The 20664-nt window shown below is 37.0% G+C and overlaps 1 non-coding gene across 1 annotated transcript; it reads right to left on the reverse strand.

The window, feature by feature from the left end:
* Positions 1 to 736: 736 nt before the first annotated feature.
* On the reverse strand, positions 737 to 821 carry TRNAQ-UUG. The gene has a single exon. It is a non-coding gene; the product is annotated as a tRNA-Gln (tRNA).
* Positions 822 to 20664: the final 19843 nt, after the last annotated feature.

The following is a 20664-nucleotide window of genomic DNA, read 5'->3' on the forward strand; positions in this document are numbered from 1 at the left end:
CAGAGCCCCCATAGCTGCAAGTGTGACTGAAGTTGACCTCAGCCCTTGCTCCTTGCCCAACACCTTGCCAATTCATGTATGTCTGCAACTACTCCTGCCACTACACAGCTAAGTGTGTGCATAAGACAACTCCAACTATAACCCCCACCTGCTATGGCCTATAGCAGCTAGACCAGGAGGCAACACTAAGGATACAAGCAACACTTGTAGCTACTGCAGACCCCCCCACAGAACTTATGAAGAACCACGTATTTGTTGATGTTGTGGATTCCAGCAGCCTGAGTCAATGAGACATCACATCTACCCCAGTCTAGGAGCCAGCACACACTTCTGCATGTGGCACTCTGTATCACTACCTGGGGTCACTACCTACAGCACTCTCTATTGTGCTCCTACCCACACGTGAAGGTCTTTCTTTACTGAAGTCAGTCCCTAAAGTATGGTAGAGGTGAATGCTTCTTCAAATATATGGAGGTATGTAAAGACATGTAAAGATAAAGGCATTACAAAAGTCAGAGAAACACACCATCCCTAAAAGAACACAGTCAACTTCTAGTAACTGACCCCAAAGAAATAGAAATACATAAATTGCCTGACAAACAATTCAAAATAATTATTTTAATTTTTTTTTTTTATCTTTGAAGGAGAGAGGGACAGAGCATGAGTGGGGGAGGAGCAGAAAGAGAGGGAGACACAGAATTCGAAGCCGGCTCCAGGTTCTAAGCTGTCAGCACAGAGCCTGATGTGGGGCTCGAACCCACGAACCATGAGATCATGACCTGAGCCAAAGTCAGACGCTCAACCGACTGAGCCACCCAGGCGCCCCTCAAAATAATTATTTTAAAGATGATCAGAGGGCTACAAAAGAACATAGATATACAACTTAACTATATCAGGAAAACAATAAAAGAGCAAATGAGATAGAAAACAAACAATAAAAACCAAAAAGAGAACATAAAAAAAGAACCAAACAGAATTCTAGAAGTGAAGAATACAAAGACTGAACTAAAGAGTTTAATAGAGAGCTTCAACATCAAACTGGACCAAACAGAAGAATTAGTGAACTAGAAAACATTGGAAACTATCCAGTCAGAAGCGAAAAAAGTTTAAAAAGTGAAGAAAGCCTATGGGACTTATGGATGTTGTTAAGGGAAACTGCATTATTGGAGTCTCAGAAGGGCAAGAGTGGAAGAAATGAGCAAAAATCTTATTTAAATAAGAGCTGAGAATTTCCCAAAAGTGGTGAGAAATTTGGCCATCCAAATTCATGAAGCTTATAGGTTCCCAAATTCAATCAAAGAGATCTTCTCCAACACACATTATAATACAACTGTCAAAAATCAAAGAGGGGCACCTGTGTGGCTCATTTGATTAAGCGTCTGATTCTTGATTTGAGCTCAGATCATGATCTCACAGTTTCATGAGTTTGAGCCCTACATCAGGCTCTGTGCTGGCAGTGAGGAGCCTAGTTGGGATTCTTTCTCTCCATTTTTCTCTGTCTCTCCCTCAATCATGCTGTCTCTGTCTCTCTCAAAACAAAAACAAAAAAACAAATAAACTTTAAAAAATCAAAGACAAAGAGAATATTGAAGGTAGCAAGAGAAAAGAAGATTGTCACTTACAAAAGAACTCCCATAAAGCTACTAGTGGAATTCTCAGCAGAAATCATACAGGCCAGAAGAGAATGGGAGGATATATTCAAACTGCTAATTAATTAATTAAAAAAAACTGCCAACCAAGAACACTTTATTTAGCAAAGATATCAGAAATAAAAGAAAATAAAGACTATCCAGAAAACAAAAGTTAAAGGAGTTATCACCACCAGATCTGCATTTCAGGAAATGCTGAAAGAAGTCCTTAAACCTGAAATGATCGGAAGCTATCAGTAACATAAAAACATGAAACTCTAAAACACACTGATGAGGGTAAGTATATAGTCAAAATGGGAATACTCCAATGCTATAATATGATGATATATTAATCACTTAACTCTAGTACACTTAACTAACTAAGTACAAAAGTACTAAAATAGCTATAGCTACAATTTTTAATGGATACACAATATAAGAAGATGCAAACTGTGATATCAAAAACAAAAACACTGGGAGAAGGAGAGAAGGGTAGAGTTTTTGTATGTGATTGAAGTTAACTTGCTATCAACTTAAACTGTTATAACTATAAATGTTTATGTAAGACTCAGGTAACCACAAAGGAAAAAAATCTATTATAGATACAAGATAAAGAGAAGGGAATCAAAGCATACCACTATGGGGGTGCTCGGTGGCTCAGCGGGGTAAGCACCTAACTCCTGATTTTGGCTCAGGTCATGATTTCATAGTTTGTGGGATCAAGCTCCATGTTGGGCTCTATGCTGACAGTGCAGATTGTCTCCCTCTCTGCCCCTTCCCTGTGCACACACTCTCTCTCTCTCAAGATAAATAAATAAACTTAAAAAAAAGGATACCACTATGAAAAATCATCAGTGCAAACAGAAAGAAAATGAGACAGGATGATAGGAACAAAAGAACTACAGACAGCCAGAAAACAGTAAGTTGGTATTAGAAAGAGCTTCACTATCAAAAATTACTGTAAGTGTAAATGGGTTAACTTCTCCAATCAAGGTTAAAGAGTAGCTCAGTGGATTTAAAAAACAATACCCAACAGTATCCTGAAAACAAGAGACTCACTTAATTTTAAGGACACAATAGGCTCATAATGAAGGATTGGAAAAAAGTATTCTATACAAATGCAAACCAAAACAGAGCAGCCATAGTTATACTTCTATCAGACAAAATAGATTTTAAATGAAAATCTGTAATAGGTGACAAGGTATCTCATTATATAATGATAAAGATGTCAATTCACCAAGAGATTATATTGATTGTACATATACATGCACCCAACATCAGAGAATCTAAATATATTAAGTAACAACTTACATTGGAAGAGAAATAATAACATGAAAATAGTAGAGGACTTCAATACTTCACTTTCAACAATGGACAGGTCATCCAGACAGAAAACCAATAAGGAAGTGTTAGATTTGACCTATACTTTAGATGAACTGGACTTAACAGATTTATACAGAGCATTAAGTGCACAAAGAATATTCTCAAGAGTAGATCATGTGTTAGGTCAAAACACAAGTTTCAGAAAATTTAAAAAGATTGAGTGTCTCTTCTGACCACAACCTAAAAATATCGCAAATATGTAGAAATTAAACAATATGCTCCTGAACAACAGTTCAAAGTAATCAAAAGTAAAACCAAACAATATCTTGAGGCAAAGGAAAAAGAAAATAAAACTTAACAAAACTTAAGGCATGCAGCAAAAGCAGTTGTAAGAGGGAAAATTATAACAATAAATGCCTACATTTAAAAAAAGATCTCAAACAATCTAACTTTATACTGGAAGGAACTAGAAAAAGAACAAACTAAGCCCAAAATTAGAAGAAGGAAGAAAATAACAAAGCTCAGAGCAGAAATAAATGAAATAGAGAAAAGAAAATATAAAACAAAGGGTTGTTTCTTTTAAAAGATAAACAAAACTAAAAAACCTTTAATTAGACTTGGCAAGAAAAAAAGAGGACTCAAATAAATAAAATTACAAATGAAAGAGTTGTTATAATAAATACCACAGAAATACAAAGGTTGATAATAGACTATTATGAACAATTATATATTAACAAATTGGACAACCTACAAGAAATGAATGAATTTCTAGAAACATAAACCTACCAGAATCATGAGGAAATAGGAAATATAAACTGACCAATAATGAGTTAGAAGATTGAATCAGTAATAAAAAACAATCCAACAAAGTAAAACCCAAGACCAGATGGCTTCCCTTGTGAAGTTTACCAACTATTCAAAGAATTAACACTGACCCTTCTCAAACTTTTCCAAAACTTGAAAAAGAGAAGACACTCCCAAATTTATTTTACAAGGCTAATACTACTCTGAAACCAAAGGCAGATAAAGACACTACAATAATATAAAAATCCCTTACAGATCAATATCCCTGATGAACATCAATGCGAAAATTATCAACAAAATATTATCACATTGATTTCAACAGCACATCAAAATATTCCCACACCATGATCAGGTGGGATTTATTACTGGGTTTCAAGGGCGGCTCAACAAATGTAAATCAATTAATGTAATATACAATATAAATGGAAGATAAAAATCATATGATTACCTTAGTAGATGCAGAAAAAGTATTTGACAAAATACAACATCAGTTGATGATAAAAATACTAAGCAAATTAGGTACAGAAGGAAAATACCTTATAAGGGCAACTATATATGACAAACCCACAGCTAACATTATACTCAACAGTGTAAGGTTGAAAGCTTTTCTTCTAAGATCAGGAACAAGACAAGGACACCTACTCTCATCACCCCTATTTAACGTAGCACTTGAAGTTCTAGCCACAGCAGTAATCAGGAAGAAGAGGAGAAGGAAGAGGGGGAGCAGAGGGAAGAGGAGGGAGAGGAGGGAAAGGAGGGGAAGAGGAGGGAAAGGAGGAGGAGGGGGAAGAGGAGGGGGAAGGAGGAGGAGGAGAAATAAAAGGCATACAAATCATAAAGAAGTGTACCTGTCTTTGTTTGCAGATGATATGATCTTATATGTGGAAAATCCTAAAGACTACCAAAACACTTTTATTTTTTTTGAAATTTATTGTCAAATTGGTTTCCATACAACAGCCAGTGCTCATCCCAAGAGGTGCCCTCTTCAATACCCATCACCCACCCACCCTCTCCCTCCCACCCCCCATCAACCCTCAGTTTGTTCTCAGTTTTTAAGAGTCTCTTATGCATTGGCTCTCTCCCACTCTAACCTCTTTTTTTTTTCCCTCCCCTCCCCCATGGGTTTCTGTTAAGTTTCTCAGGATCCACATAAGAGTGAAAACATATGGTATCTGTCTTTCTCTGTATGGCTTATTTCACTTAGCATCACACTCTCCAGTTCCATCCACGTTGCTACAAAGGGCCTTATTTCATTCTTTCTCATTGCCACATAGTACTCCATTGTGTATATAAACCACAATTTCTTTATCCATTCATCAGTTGATGGACATTTAGGCTCTTTCCATAATTTGGCTATTGTTGAGAGTGCTGCTATAAACATTGGGGTACAAGTGCCCCTATGCATCAGGACTCCTGTATCCTTTGGGTAAATTCCTAGCACTGCTATTGCTGGGTCATAGGGTAGGTCTATTTTTAATTTTTTGAGGAAACTCCACACTGTTTTCCAGAGTGGCTGCACCAGTTTGCATTCCCACCAACAGTGCAAGAGGGTTCCCTTTTCTCCACATCCTCTCCAGCATCTATAGTCTCCTGATTTGTTCATTTTGGCCACTCTGACTGGCGTGAGGTGATATCTGAGTGTGGTTTTGATTTGTATTTCCCTGATGAGGAGCGATGTTGAGCATCTTTTCATGTGCCTGTTGGCCATCTGGATGTCTTCTTTAGAGAAGTGTCTATTCACGTCTTCTTCCCATTTCTTCACTGGGTTATTTGTTTTTCGGGTGTGGAGTTTGGTGATCTCTTTATAGATTTTGGATACTAGCCCTTTGTCCGATATGTCATTTGCAAATATCTTTTCCCATTCCGTTGGTTGCCTTTTAGTTTTGTTGGCTGTTTCCTTTGCTGTGAAGAAGCTTTTTATCTTCATGAGGTCCCAGTAGTTCATTTTTGCTTTTAATTCCCTTGCCTTTGGGGATGTGTCAAGTAAGAAATTGCGACGACTGAAGTCAGAGAGGTCTTTTCCTGCTTTCTTCTCTAGGATTTTGATGGTTCCCTGTCTCACATTTCAGGTCCTTTATCCATTTTGAGTTTATTTTTGTGAATGGTGTGAGAGAGTGGTCTAGTTTCAACCTTCTGCATGTTGCTGTCCAGTTCTCCCAGCACCATTTGTTAAAGAGACTGTCTTTTTTCCATTGGATGTTCTTTCCTGCTTTGTCAAAGATTAGTTGGCCATACGTTGTGGGTCTAGTTCTGGGGTTTCTAGTCTATTCCATTGGTCTATGTGTCTGTTTTTGTGCCAATACCATCCCATCTTGATGATTACAGCTTTGTAGTAGAGGCTAAAGTCTGGGATTGTGATGCCTCCTGCTTTCCACCAAAACACTTTTAGAACAAATAAATTCAATAATGTAGCAGGGTACAAAATTAACCTAGAGAAATAACTTGAGTTTCTATACACTAACAACAAAATGTCTGAAAAATAAATTAAGAAAGCAATATCATTTACCACAGCATCAACAACAATAAATTATTTAGGAATAAATTTAAACAAGGAGGTAAAACATCTATGTGCAGAAAACTATAAGGCATTGAAATTGAAGACAACACAAATAAATGGAAAGATAGTCTATGTTCATGGACAAAAAGAGTCAATATTGTTCAAATGTCCATATTACCTACAGCTATCTAGATTCAATGCAATTCCTACCAAAAGTCTAATGGCATTTTTTACAAAAATAGAAAAAACAATTCTAAAATTTGTAGGGGAATCACAGAAGACCCTGAAGAGTCAAAACAATCCCAAGAAAGAAAAGAAAAGCTAGTCAGTACACTTCATCATTTGAAACTATGGTAAAAGCTATAGTAATCAAAACAGTATAGTACTGGCAAAAAATAGCACATAGACAAATGAAACAAAATAGCACAGAAATAAACCCTCTTATATATGTACATATACAATCAACTAGTATTTGATAAGGAAGCTTAGAATATGCAACTGGGAAAGGATAGTCTATTCAAGAAATGGTTTTGGAAAACTGGAAAACCACATGTGGAAGAATAAAATTAGATCAATATTTTAAAGCACTTACAAAAATTAACTCAAAGTAGATTATAAACTTAAACATAAGACTTGAAACCACAAAACTTCTAGAATATAGGAGAAAACTCCTTGAAAATAGTCTTGGCAATGAGTTTTTGAACATGACATCAAAAGTAAAGCAATAAAAGCAAAAATTAACAACTGGGATTATATCAAGCTAAAATGCTTATGCACAACAAAGGAAACAATCACAAAAATGAAAAGGCAATCCATGCAATGAGAGAAAATAACTGCAAATTATATATCTGTTAAAGGGCTAATATCCATAATAGGCAAAGAACTCATACAACTCAATAGCTGAAACCAACACTCAAATAGTCAAATGACCTGAAAAGACATTTTTGAGAAGAAGACATAGAAATGGCTAACAGGATATTGGCCTGTGATTCTGCTTTTAAGTGGGGTCTTTGTCTGGTTTTGGAATCAAGGTAATGCTGGCTTCATAGATGAGTTTAGCAGTTTTTCTTACATTTCTATTTTTTCAAACAGTTTCAAGGGGAATAGGTATTAACTCTTCTTTAAGTGTCTGGTAAAATTCCCCTGGGAAGTCATCTGGCCCTGAACTTTTGTTCATTCAGAGATTTTTTTTACTACTGATTCAATTTCTTTGCTGGTTATGAGTCTGTTCAAATTTTCTATTTCTTTCTGTTTCAGTTTTGGTATTTTGTGAGTTTCTAGGAATTTGTCCAATTCTTCCAGATTGCCCAGTTTGTTGGCATTTAATTTTTCATAATATTCTCATTGTTTGTATTTCTGTGAGTTTATTATTTCTCCTCTCATTTGTGATTTTATTTGGGTACTTTTCTTTTTGTTAAATCTGGTTAGGGGGTTATCAATTTTATTATTTTTTTTCAAAGAACCAGCTCCTGGATTCCTAGATCTGTTCTACTGTATTTTCACTTGTATATCATTTTTCTCTAATCTTTATTATTTCCCTTCCTCTGCTGCTTTAGGTTTCATTTGTTCTTTTTGCAGCTCCTTTAGGTGTAAGTTTACATGCTTATTTGAGACATTCTTGCTTCTTGAGATAGGCTTGTATTGCTATATACTTCTCCCTTAAGACCACTTTTGCTGCATTCCAAATGTTTTGGGCTGTTGTGTTTTCCTTTCATTTGTTTCTATGTATTTTTTAAAATTTCTTCTCTGATTTCCTGGTTGACCCATTCATTCTTTAGTTGGATGTTCTTTAACCTCCGTGTATTTGTGGTCTTTCCAATTTTTTTTTTTCTCGTGGTTGACTTAATTTCACAGTGTTGTAGTCAGAAAATATGCATGGTATGATATCAATCTTTTTGTATTTGTGGAGGCCTTATTTGTTTCCTTAGTATGTGATCTATTCTGAAGTAAGTTCCATGTGCTTTGAAAAGAATGTGTATTCTGCTGCTTTAGGATGAAATGTTCTGAATATATCTGTTAAGTCTATCCGGTACAGTGTGTCATTCAAAGCCATTGTTTCCCTGTTGTTTTTCTGCTTAGATAATCTATCCATTGCACTAAGTGTGGTGTTGAAGTCCCCTACTATTATTGTAATATTATCAATGAGTTACTTTGTTTGTTGTTAATTGTTTCATACATTTGGTTGTTCCAAGTTGGCATAAATGTTTATGATTATTAGATCTTGTTGGATAGTCCCCTTTATTATGATATAGTGCCATTCTTCATCTCTGTTACAGTCTTTGGTTTAAAATCTATGCTGTCTGATATAAGTATTGCTACTCTGGCTTTCTTTTGATGTCCATTTCCATGATAAATGTTTCTCTACCCCATCACTTTCAATCTTCAGGTCTCTTTAGGTCTGAAATAAATATCTTAGAGGCAGTGCATAGATGAATCTGTTTTTTTTTTTTAATCATTCTGACACCCTATGCCTTTTTATTGTTTAGTCCATTTATGTTCAGAGTATTTATTGATACATATTTAGTATCATTTTATTACTTGCTTTGCCATAGTTTCTAGAGGTTTTCTCTGTTCCTTTCTCATCTTTGTCAATTTTGGTCTTTCTGTCCCACTCAGAGAGTCCCTTTAACATTTCTTGCCAGACTGGTTTACTAGTCATGAACTCCTTTAGTTTTTACTTGTCTGGGAAACTCTGTCTCGACTTCTATCCTGAATGATAGTCTTGCTGGATAGAGTATTCTTGGCTGCAGATTTTTTCCCATTTGGCATGTTGAACATACTATGCCACTACCCTCTGGCTTGCCAAGTTTCTGTGGAGACATCTGCTGCTAACCTTATTGGTGTTCCCTTGTAATTTAGGGACTTCTTCAGTTTTTCTGATTTTAGGATTTTTTATTCATCTATTTTGCAAATTTTACTACAAAATGTCTTTGTGTTTGCCTGTTTTTGTTTATTTTAATGGGAGTTATCTGTTTCCTGGATTTGGATATCCATTTCCTTCCCCAGATTAGGGAAGTTTTCAGCTAAATTTCCCCAAATAAACCTTTTGCCCCTCTTTCCTTTCTTCTTCTGGGACTCCTATAATATGAATGTTAGTATGTTTGATGGAGTAACCGAGTTGTCTCTCTTCTTTCATGACCCAAGATTTTTCTTTGCTCTTTTGTTCATCTTCATTTGTGCCCATAATTCTATGTTCTATATCACTTACTTGTTCCTCTGCTTTTCCTTCCTTGTGGCCATTAATCTGTTTCATTTCAAATCTTGGTTACTACATTTTTCATTTTGGCCTGATTGGTTTTTAGCTCTTTTATCCCTGTGGTAAGGGTCTCCCTCATGTCTCCTATGCTTTTCTCAAGCTCAGCTAGTATCCTTATAATTATTGCTTTAAATTCTGGATCAGGCATATTAATTATATCTTTTTTGATCCAATCCCTGGCTGTGACCTTTTCTTGTTCTTTCTTGTGGGATGAATTCCTCCATCTAGGCATTTTGTCTAGGCATCTGTCTTCTATATGTTAGAAAAGCCTGTTATGTTTCCTGCTCTTGAGAGTATTGGTCTTATGAAGAAGAGGTCATATAATGTCCAGTGCCTGGCACTTTGGGGAGTGTCTCTGGTATGTGCTGCAAGTACTCTGTTGCTGGTTTCAGCTGCTCTATCCACCAAGTCAGTCTTCTGCAGAGTTTCTCCTTGCCAGCAGTGTGGAGTGTTTGTACTTTGGCCAGTTCATGCCAAGTTTTAACTATATGTGCTCTAGTCTGCTTGCTAAAAGAGACCCAATGGTATTTACACTAGAACTGAAGCTTTGCAGAACTCAATGGTAGTAGATGTGGTGCATGCAGGGGTTTGTGCTGGTCTTCTGGGGGAGAGGCCTTCTGTGCTGGTCCTAAGGCACACTTGGCTGAGCAACGCAGTACCAGCAGAGCACAGGGAGGGCAAGACTTGGTATAAGCAGGTGAGGCGGCCAGTGTTGGTTTTGTGCTGTTGACTGAAGTTGGTTTATGCTGAGGGGTGGGGGAGATAAATGGTGCCAGCCTGCCCCTTTGTCCCTGGAGATGGTAGTCCATCCTTGCTGAATTCAGGAGAATTCAAAAGTTCCAGCCAAAAGTTCCTTACCCAGCAAGCCTGCCATACAGAATAGGAGAGATAAGGAGATACTCTATGTAGAAAACCCAAAAGACTCCACCAAAAAACTTCTAGAACTGATACAGGAATTCAGCAAAGTCACAGGATATAAAATCAATGTACAGAAATCAGCTGCATTTCTATACACCAATAATGAAGAAGCAGAAAGATAAATGAAAGAATCAATCCCATTTACAATTGTACCCAAACACATAAGATACTTAGGAATAAACCTAACCAAAAGATCCGTATGTGGAAAAATATAGAATGCTTATAAAAGAAATTGAAGAAGACACAAAGAAATGAAAAAACGCCACATGTTCATGGGTTGGAAGAACAAATATTGTTAAAATATCTATACTAGCCACAGCAATCTACACATTCAATGCAACCCCAATCAAAATAACACCAGCATTCTTCACAGAGCTAGAACAAACAATTCTAATATTTGTATGGAACCAAAGAAGACACTGAATGGCCAAAGAAACCTTGAAAAAGAAAAACTGGAGGCATCACAATTCTGGACTTCAAGTTGTATTACAGAGCTGGAATCATCAAAACACTATGAAACTGGCACAAAAAACAGACACACAGATCAATGGGACAGAATAGGAATCCCAGAAATGGACCTACAAACCTATAGCCAATTAATCTTCAACAAAGCAGAAAAGAACATCCGATGGAAAAATGACAGTCTCTTCAGCAAATGGTGCAGGGAAAATTGGACAGCGACATGTAGAAGAATGAACCTGGACCACTTTCTTACACCATACAAAAAACAAACTCACAATGGATGAAAGATTGAAATGTGAGATAGGAAACCATCAAAATCATAGAGGAGAAAACAGGCAACCACCTCTTTGACCTTGGCTATAGTGACTTCTTACCAGGCATGTTTCTGGAGGCAAGGGAAACAGAGCAAAAAGGAACTATTGGGACCTCATCAAAATAAAAAGCTTCTGCACAGCAATGGAAACAATCAACAAAACTAAAAGTCAACCATCAGAATGGGAGAAGATATTTATAAAAGCCATATATGATAAAGGGTTAGTATCCAAAATATATAAAGAAATTATAAAACTCAACACCCCAAAAAATAAATATTCCAGTAAAGAAATGGGCAGAGACATGTATAGACACTTTTCCAAAGAAGTCATCCAGGTGGCTAACAGATACATAAAAAGATGTTCAATATCACTCATCGTCAGGTAAATACAAATCAAAACCACAATGAGGTACCACTTCACACTTGTCAGAATGGCTAAAATTAACAACTCAGGAAACAGATGTTCATGAGGACGCGGAGAAAGGGGAACACTTTTGCACTGGTGGTGGGAATGCAAACTGGTGCAGCCACCTTTGGAAACAATACGGAAGGTCCTCCAAAAAGTCAGAACTACCCTACAACCAAGCAATTGCACTGCTAGGTATTTATCCAAGGATACAAAAATGCTGATTCAAAGGGGCACAGGCACACCAATGTTTATAGCAGTGCTATAAACAATAACCAAATTACAGAAAGGGCCCAAATGTCCATCAACTGATGAATATATAAAGAAGATGTGGTATGTGTGTGTGTACACACACACACACACACACACACACACGATGAAATATTACTCAGCAATCAAAAAGAATTATATCTTGTCATATGCAACAATGTTGTTGGAACTAGAGTGAATTATGCTAAGCGAAATAAGTCAATCAAAGAAAGACAAATATCATATGGTTTCACTCATATGTGGATTAAGAAACAAAACAGATGAACTTAGGGGATGGGAAGGAAAAATAAAATAAGATAAAAACAGAGAGGGAGGCAAACAAGAGAGTCTTGAATATAGAGGACAAATTGAGGGTTGCTGGTGGGGAGGTGGGTGGGTGGATGGGCTAAATGGGCAATGGGCATTAAGTAGGGCGTTTGTTGTGATGAGCACTGGGTGTTAGATGTAAGTTACAAACTAGACTATGTTACATTTTATTTACTGTTAAAAAGAGAACCGCGAGATCATGACCTGAGCGGAAGTCAGACACCTAACCAACTGAGCCACCCAGGTGCCCCTGCAGGTTTTTTTTAAATGTTTTTTTATTTATTTTTGAGACAGAGAGAGACAGAGCATAAGCAGGGGAGGGGCAGAGAGGGAGGGAAACACAGAATCTAAAGCAGGCTCCAGGATCTCAGCTGTCAGCAGAGAGTCAGATGCAGGGCTCAAACTCACAGACTGTAAGATCATGACCTGAGCTGAAGTCGGACACCTAACCAACTGAGCCACCCAGGCGCCCCAGTTCTCTTTTTCAATAAAGTCTCCACATGGTTTTGGAATCAAGACAATGCTGGCCTCATAGAATGAGTTTGGAAAATTTCCTTCCATTTCTATTTTTTTTGGAACAGTTTGAGAGAAATAGGTATTAACTCTTCTTTAAACATTTGGTAGAATTCCCCTACGAAGCCATCTGGTCATGAACTTTTGTTTGTTGGTGGATTTTTTGTTACTGATTCAATTTCTTTGCTGGTTATGGGTCTGTTCAAATTTTCTATTTCCTTCTGTTTCAGTTTTGGTAATTTGCATATTTCTAGGAATTTGTCCATTTTTTCTAGATTTTCCAGCTTGTTGGCATATAATTTTTCATAATATTCTCTTATAATTGTTTGTATTTTTGTGACATTATTTCTTCTCTCTCATTTGTGGTTTTATTTATTTGGGTCTTTTTTCTTTTTGATAAGTCTGGGTAGGAATTTTCAATTTTATTCTTTTAAACAACAAGCTCTTAGTTTCATTGATCTGTTCTAGGTTATTTTTGTTTGTTTCTATATTGTTTATTGCTGGTCTAATCTTTATTATTTCCCTTCTTCTACTGGCTTTAGGCTTTATTTGCTGTTCCTTTTCTTGTTCCTTTAGTTGTAAAGATAGGTTGTGTATTTAAGACTTTTCTTGCTTCTTGAGCTAAACTTGTATTGCAATATACTTCCTTCTTAGGACTGCCTTTGCTGCATTCAAAAAATATTGGACTGTCATATTTCATTTTCATTCCCTTTCATGTACTTACCAATTTCTTCTTTAATTTCTTGGATAACCCATTCATTATTTAGTAGGAATTTCTTTAACCTCCATGTATTTCTGATCTTCCCTCATTTTTTCTTGTGGTTGACTCCAAGTTTCATAGTGTTCTGGTCTGAAAATATGCATGGTATGATCTCAATCGTTTTGTAGTTATTGAAAGCTGATTTGTGACCCATTATGTGATATATCTGGAAAATGTTCCATGTGCACTCAAAAAAATGTGTATTCTGCTGCTTTAGGATGAAATGTTCTGAATATATCCATCCCATGGTTAAGTCCATCCAACCCAGTATGTTATTCAAAGCCATTGTTTCCTTGTTGATTTTCTGCTTAGATGATCTGTCCATTGCTGTACATGAGGTGTCAAAGTCCCCTACTATTATTGAATAATTTTCAATGAGTTTCTTTATGTTTGTGATATATATATTCATTTGGGTGTTCCAATTTTGTGGTATAAATATGTACAATTGTTAGATCTTGATGGGTAGGCCCCTTAATTATGATATAATGCCCTCCTTCATCTCTTGCTAGTCTTTTTTTTAAGTTTATTTATTTATTTTGAGAGATACAGAGAAAGCATGAGTGGGTGAAGGACAGAGAGAGAAAGAATCTTAAGCAGGCTCTGCACTGTCAGCATGGAGCCCAATGCAGGGCTCAAACTCACGAAACTGTGAGATCATGACCTGAGCCTAAACCAAGAGTCAGACACTTAATTGACTGAGCCAACCAGGTGCCACTTTTGTTACAGTCTTTGTTTTAAAGTATAGTTTTTCTGATGTACGTATGGGTACTCCAGCTTTCTTTTGACATCTGTCAGCATGACAGATGATTATCCACTCCCTCAGATTCCATCTGCAGGTGTCTTTAGGTCTAAAATGAGACTCTTGAAGGCAGCATATAGATGGATCTTGTTTTTTTAATCTATTCTCATACCTTCTATCTTTTGATTGGAGCATTTAGTCCCTTAACATCCAGAGTGATTATTGAAAGATATGAGTTTAGTGCCATTGTGTTACCTATAAAGTAGGTGTTTCTGGTGATGCTCTCTGTTCCCCTCTAGTCTTTGTTGCTTTTGGTATTTTTCCCCCCACTCCAAGAGTCCCCCTTAAAATTTCTTGCAGGGCAAGTTTCATGGTCATGAACTCCTTTAATTTTTGTTTGCCTTGGAAACTCTTTTTTTTTATTGTTTATTCATGTTTTTGAGAGAGAGAGAGAGAGAGAGATGCACACACAGAATCTGAAGCAGTCTCCAGGCTCTGAGCTGTCAGCACAGAGCCTAGTGCACAGCTTGAACTCACAAGGAGCCATGAGATCATGACCTGAGCTGAAGTCGGATGCTCAACTGACAGCCTCCAAGGTGCCCTGGGAAACTCTTTCTCTCTTCTTCTATTCTGAATGACAGCCTTACTAAAGAAATCTTGACTTGATCCTTTTCTCATTCATCACGTTGAATATTTCCTGCCACTCCTTTCTGGGCTGCCATGCTTCTGTGGACAGATCTTCTGTGACCTGATCTGTCTTCCTTTGTAGGATGAGAACTTTTTTCCCCCTTGCTCCTTTCATGATTCTTTCCTTGTCAGTTTATTGTGTGAATTTGACTATGATATGCCTTGATGGTGTTCAACTTTTGTTGTATTAAATGGGAGTTCTCTGTGCTTCTTGGATTTTGATGTCTGTGTCCTTTCCCAGATTAGGGACATTTTCAGCTATAATTTCCTCACAGAAACCTTCTTCCTGTTTTTCTCCCTTAATCTTCTGGGACTCCTATGATATGAATGTTCTTCCTCTTAATAAGTCACTGAATTCTCTAAGTCTTGTATTATGATCTTTTTGCCTTTGTTTCTGTCTTCTTTTCAGCTTCATTATTTTCCATAATTTTATCTTCTGTATCACTGTTCACTGCTCTGCATTGTCCATCCTCACTGTAATGGCATCCATTCAAGATTGTATCTCAGTTATAGCATTTTTTGTGTGTGTGTGACTAGGTTTTCTTTTATCTCAGGGATAAAAGAATGGGATTCTCTAGTGTCCTCTATTCTTTTTTCAACCCCAGGTACTATTCTTATAAGCATGGTTTTAAGTTCTAGTTTAGACATCTTACTCATACCTGTACTGATTAAATTCCTGGACATCATTTCTTCCTGTTCTTTCTTTTGCTCTTTGGGAACACAGCTCAACATCATAAATCAAGATCATCAGGGAAATACAAATCAAAACCATGATGAGATACCACCTCACACCTGTCAGAATGGGTAAAATTAACAATACAAGAAACAACAAGTGTTGGCAAGGAAGCAGAGAAAGAGGAACCCTCTTGTAATGCTGGTGGCAATGCAAACTGGTGCAGCCACTCTGAAAAACAGTATGGAGGTTTCTCAAAAAGTTAAAAATAGAACTAGCCTACAATCCAGCGATTGATTAGGTATTTAACCAAAGGATACAAAAATACAGATTCAAAAGGGTAAATGCACACCGATGTTTATAGCAACAATATCAACAATAGCCTAACTAAACAGAGAGCAAATGCCCTTAGGCTAATGAATGAATATGAGATATATGTATGTATATATGTCTTACTATATATATATACATATACATATATATGTATATATATCATACACACACACACATACACAGAGAATGGAATATTACTCAGTCATCAAAAAGAATGAAATCTTGCCATCTGCAATGATGTGGATGGAGTTACAGTGTATTATGTTAAGCAAAATAAGTCAGTCAGAGAAAGACAAATACCATATGATGTCTCTCATATGTGGAATTTAAGAAAAAAGCAGATAAACATAAGGCAAGGTTGGGAAGAAAGGAAAAAGAAAAGAGAGACAGGGAAACAAACCATAAGAGACTCTTAATGATAGAGAACAAACTGAGGGTAGATGGAGGGAGGAGGGTGTGGGATAGGCTAGATGACAGGTGACAGGTATAAGGAAGGCAACTGTTGTGATGAGCACTGGGTACTGTATGTAAGAGACCAATCACTGAATTCTACTCCTGAAACCAATATTGCACTCTATGTTAACTATCTAGAATTTAAATAAAAATTTAAAAACTAAATAAAATAAAATAAAATAGGATAAATAAACATGAGCCAACTATATGTTGTTGAAGGAAAAACATTTTAGATACAAAGACACAAATAGAGTAAAAGTAGAAAGGATGAAAAAGACATATTAGGCAACCACAGGAAATCTGGAATACAAATGTAAATATAAGATAAAATAGACCTTAAAACAAAACAAAATAAAACAAAAATTATTAAGAAGAAAATATTATAATTATAATTGGGTCAATTTGTCAGGAAGATAATTTTAAAATATAAACATACATATACCCAATAACAGAATATGAAAATATATAAAGAAAAAAAGAAAGAAAGGGAGAATACGTGCAAACAATAATAGTTGGAGACTTCAGTGACACACTTTCAACAATGAACAGGACTAGTTCAACTGGAAAGATGGTGAAATAGAAAGACCCTAAGATACAACCCTCATCCCACAGATACAACTAGATAACATAGGTGTAAATAACCCAGAAAACCACCTGAAGACTGGCAGAACAAACTCCACAAGTAAATGTAAAGAAGAGGCAACACTGAGTGTAGGAAGGGCAGAGACCCAGGGGGGAGTTAAACAGACCAGTGGGACTATCTGCAGGAAAGAGGCACACACAGGTGCAGTCAGGGAAGGGAAACAGACTGTCACACCAGGAAACCCACACGGGGAAGATGAATCTCCATAAAATTTGGCTTTGAAAACCAGAATGGCCAAATTTCATGACTTTTAACAACCAGTGGGACTTAAAACCGTAATTTAAAAAATCAGTGGTCTCAGCTCTAGGAGAGCTGAGAGAACAAGAGGAAATTGAATCCCTGCCCCTAAGGAGACAGCACAAGAAGCACCCCCCAGAGTACAGCAAAGAAGCAGAAGTTTGAAAAATGCCTGGGACATATGGAAGGGAGAGTAGCTTACTAAATGCAAAGCATATCCTAGGGGGACAAAGATCATTGGGACACTCCTCCAGGAACAAAGGAGCTGGCAGGTGCCATTTCTCACCCCCACACCCCAACATAAACACGCAACTACCTGTAGAAACCAGTGTGGTGCTGACACTTGTTACCAAAATTGATAACACCAAGTGTCCTGCTAGATACACCTCCTCATGCTTTGGCAGATCTTTCCACTAAACCCAGGCCTGCCGCAGTCCCTGCACTGAGCTCCCCTCTCACAGAGGACTGGATCACAAACCCTGCTAACACGGCATGCCACACCCCTCCACATGTTACTATCTACCTCCTCCAATACACTCTTGCCGGAGACATTCCAAAGTCATACTATACCTGGCAGTGTATAAACAGCCCCAGCAGAGGCTGGCACCACTCCAAAGTGATTCCTGCCCTGGGGAGAGAGAAAGATAACCACACACACTAGTTAGACTTTGATCATAGCAAAGGACACAGGGTAGACAGTTGGTCTGACTTCATTCTGTGCCCTCCAATGAAAACTTCTCAGGTTACAACACAAGGAAAGCACGTGGCAATTTGGTGCTACTGCATTATCTGACAAATGCCTGTCTGACTCAACTCAAGTCCAAGGCAGCCCCAAATTGGCCCACTAACACTACAGGGACCAGACACTGCCCAGAACAAGCAAAGAGAACTGCTGATGACTGTACTGAAAGAAAAAGCAGCTAAGCCACAATAGTACGGGGGCACACAACACACATAGGAGACACCCACAAAGTGCCAGACTCCACTGAACAAAGGACACTTCAATGCAGAGCACTACAGAATCTCTTCTTCATACGGGCACTGCTTTCAAGAGCAGGAGACATAACTGGATTTCCTACCATACAGGAACAGACACAGTGTTAAAGAAAATGAGGACACAGAGGAATATGTCCCCAGTGAAAGAATGGGACAAAATTACAGCAAGACACTAAGGGAAATGGAGATAAATAGTATGCCTGACAGAGACTTTAAAGTAATGATCATAAATACTCACCTGACTTGAGAAAATAGTGGAGGACATCAGTAAGAATCTTAAAAAGGAGATGAAAAAGAACCAATCAGAAAAGAACACAATAAATGAAACTAAAAATATATTTGATGGAGTAAATAGAAGACTAAAGAAAGCAGAACATATCAATGACCTGGAGGGCAGAGTAATAGAAAGTAATTAAACAGAGCAAGTGAGAGAAAAAAACATGCAAAATGAGAATGGACTTAGGGAACACAGTGACATAATCAAGTGTAATAACATTCACATCATAGGGGTACCAGAAGGAGAGAGAAATGCGGGAAGAAAATTAATTTGAGTAATAATAAGTTCCCAAATCTGGGAAAAGAAACAGAAATGCAGGTCCAGGAGGCACAGAGATACACCCCACGAAATCAACTCTAGGAGGTTTACACAAAGACACATAATAATTAAAGCAGCAAAAGGTACCAATAAAGAGAATTTTAAAAGCAGCAAGAGAGAGAAAAAAAAAAGTTACATACAAGGGAAACTCCACCAGGAGATCAGCTGATTTTTCAGCAGATACTCTGCAGGCCAGAAGTCTGTGGCATGATATATTTTAAGCGCTAAAAGGAAAAAGTTTGCAGCCACGAATACTCTATCCAGCAAGGTGATAATTCAGAATAGAAGGAGAGATAGAGTGTGTCATAAAAACAAAAGTTAAAGGAATTCATGATGATTAAATTAATCCTACAAGAAATGTTAAAGGGGACTCTGAGTGGAAAAGAAATTCCATGAGCAAGAGTATGAAAAAGTGGGAAGCAAAAAAAAAAAAAAGCAGTAAAAATAATGTATCTGTAAAAATCAGTAAAGGGACTCACAAAATAACAGGTTGTAGAAGCGGACACCTATACCCAAAATGAGGGAGAGAGGGAGGAGTAAAGAATAGGCACAAAGTTAAGCAACCACCAACTTAATATAGACTTCTATATATGTATACATATTAGATTATATACAAACCTAATGGTAATCACAAATAAAAAGCATTAATAAATATTAAAAAAAGAGAAATCCAAGTATATCACTAAAAAAAAAAAAAGACAACTTATAGTAAGAGAAGACAGCAAGGGAAGAAAGGAACAGAGAAGAACTATAAAAACAACCGTAAACCAAGTAACAAAATGATAATAAATACATACCTGTCAATAATTACTTTGAATGTAAACGGACTAAATTCTCAAATTAAAGGCATATGGTGATGGAATGGATAAAAAAATAAGACCCATCTATATGCTGCCTATAAGAGATTAATTTCACATTAAATTAATGTGATTGAAAGTGAGAGGCTATAAGGCACCTGGGTGGCTCAGTTGGTTAAGTATCTGACTTCAGCTCAGGTTCATCTCGCAGTTTGTGAGTTTGAGCCCCATGTCAGGCTCTGTGCTGAAAGCTCAGAGCCTGGAGCCTATTTCGGATTCTGTGTCTCCCTCTCTCTCTGCGCCTCCACTGCTCACATTCTGACTCTCTCTTTCTCTCAAAAAGAAATAAACATAAAATAATGTTTTAAAATAAAGTAAGAGGATAGAGCAAGGAAACAATGGCTTTGAATGACATGCAGGGCCAGATAGACTTAACAGATATATATAGAACATTTCATCCTAATGCAGCAGAATACACATTCTACTCAAGTGCACATGGAACATTCTCCAGAATAAATCACAAACCAGCCTTCAATAAGTACAAAAATATCTATATCATACCATGCATATTTTCAGACCACAACATTATGAAACTCAAAAACAACCACAAGAAAAAATTTGGAAAGTCCTTGAAATCTATGAAATTGAAGAACATCTGACTAAAGAATTAATGGGCTAACCAGGAAGTTAAAGAGGAAATTAAAAAGTACATGAAGCCAATGAAAATGAAAACACGAAACTCCAAAACGTCTGGGATGGAGCAAAGGCAATCATAAGAGGGAAGTATATAGCAATCCAGGCCTTGCTGAAGAAGGAAGAAATGTCTCAAGTACACAACTTAACATGGAACCTAAAGAAGCTGGAAAAATAACAACAAATAAAGCTCAAAACCAGCAGAAGAAGGGAAATAATAAAGGTTAGAGCAGAAATCAATAATATCAAAATAAAAAAAATAGAACAGATCAATGAAATCAGGAGCTGGTTCTTTGAAAGAATTAACAAAAATGATAAACCCATAGCAAGAATTATCAAAAAGAAAAAGGAAAGGACCCAAA

Source organism: Panthera tigris, chromosome C1, assembly GCF_018350195.1.
Source record: "Panthera tigris isolate Pti1 chromosome C1, P.tigris_Pti1_mat1.1, whole genome shotgun sequence".
NCBI lineage: Eukaryota > Metazoa > Chordata > Mammalia > Carnivora > Felidae > Panthera > Panthera tigris.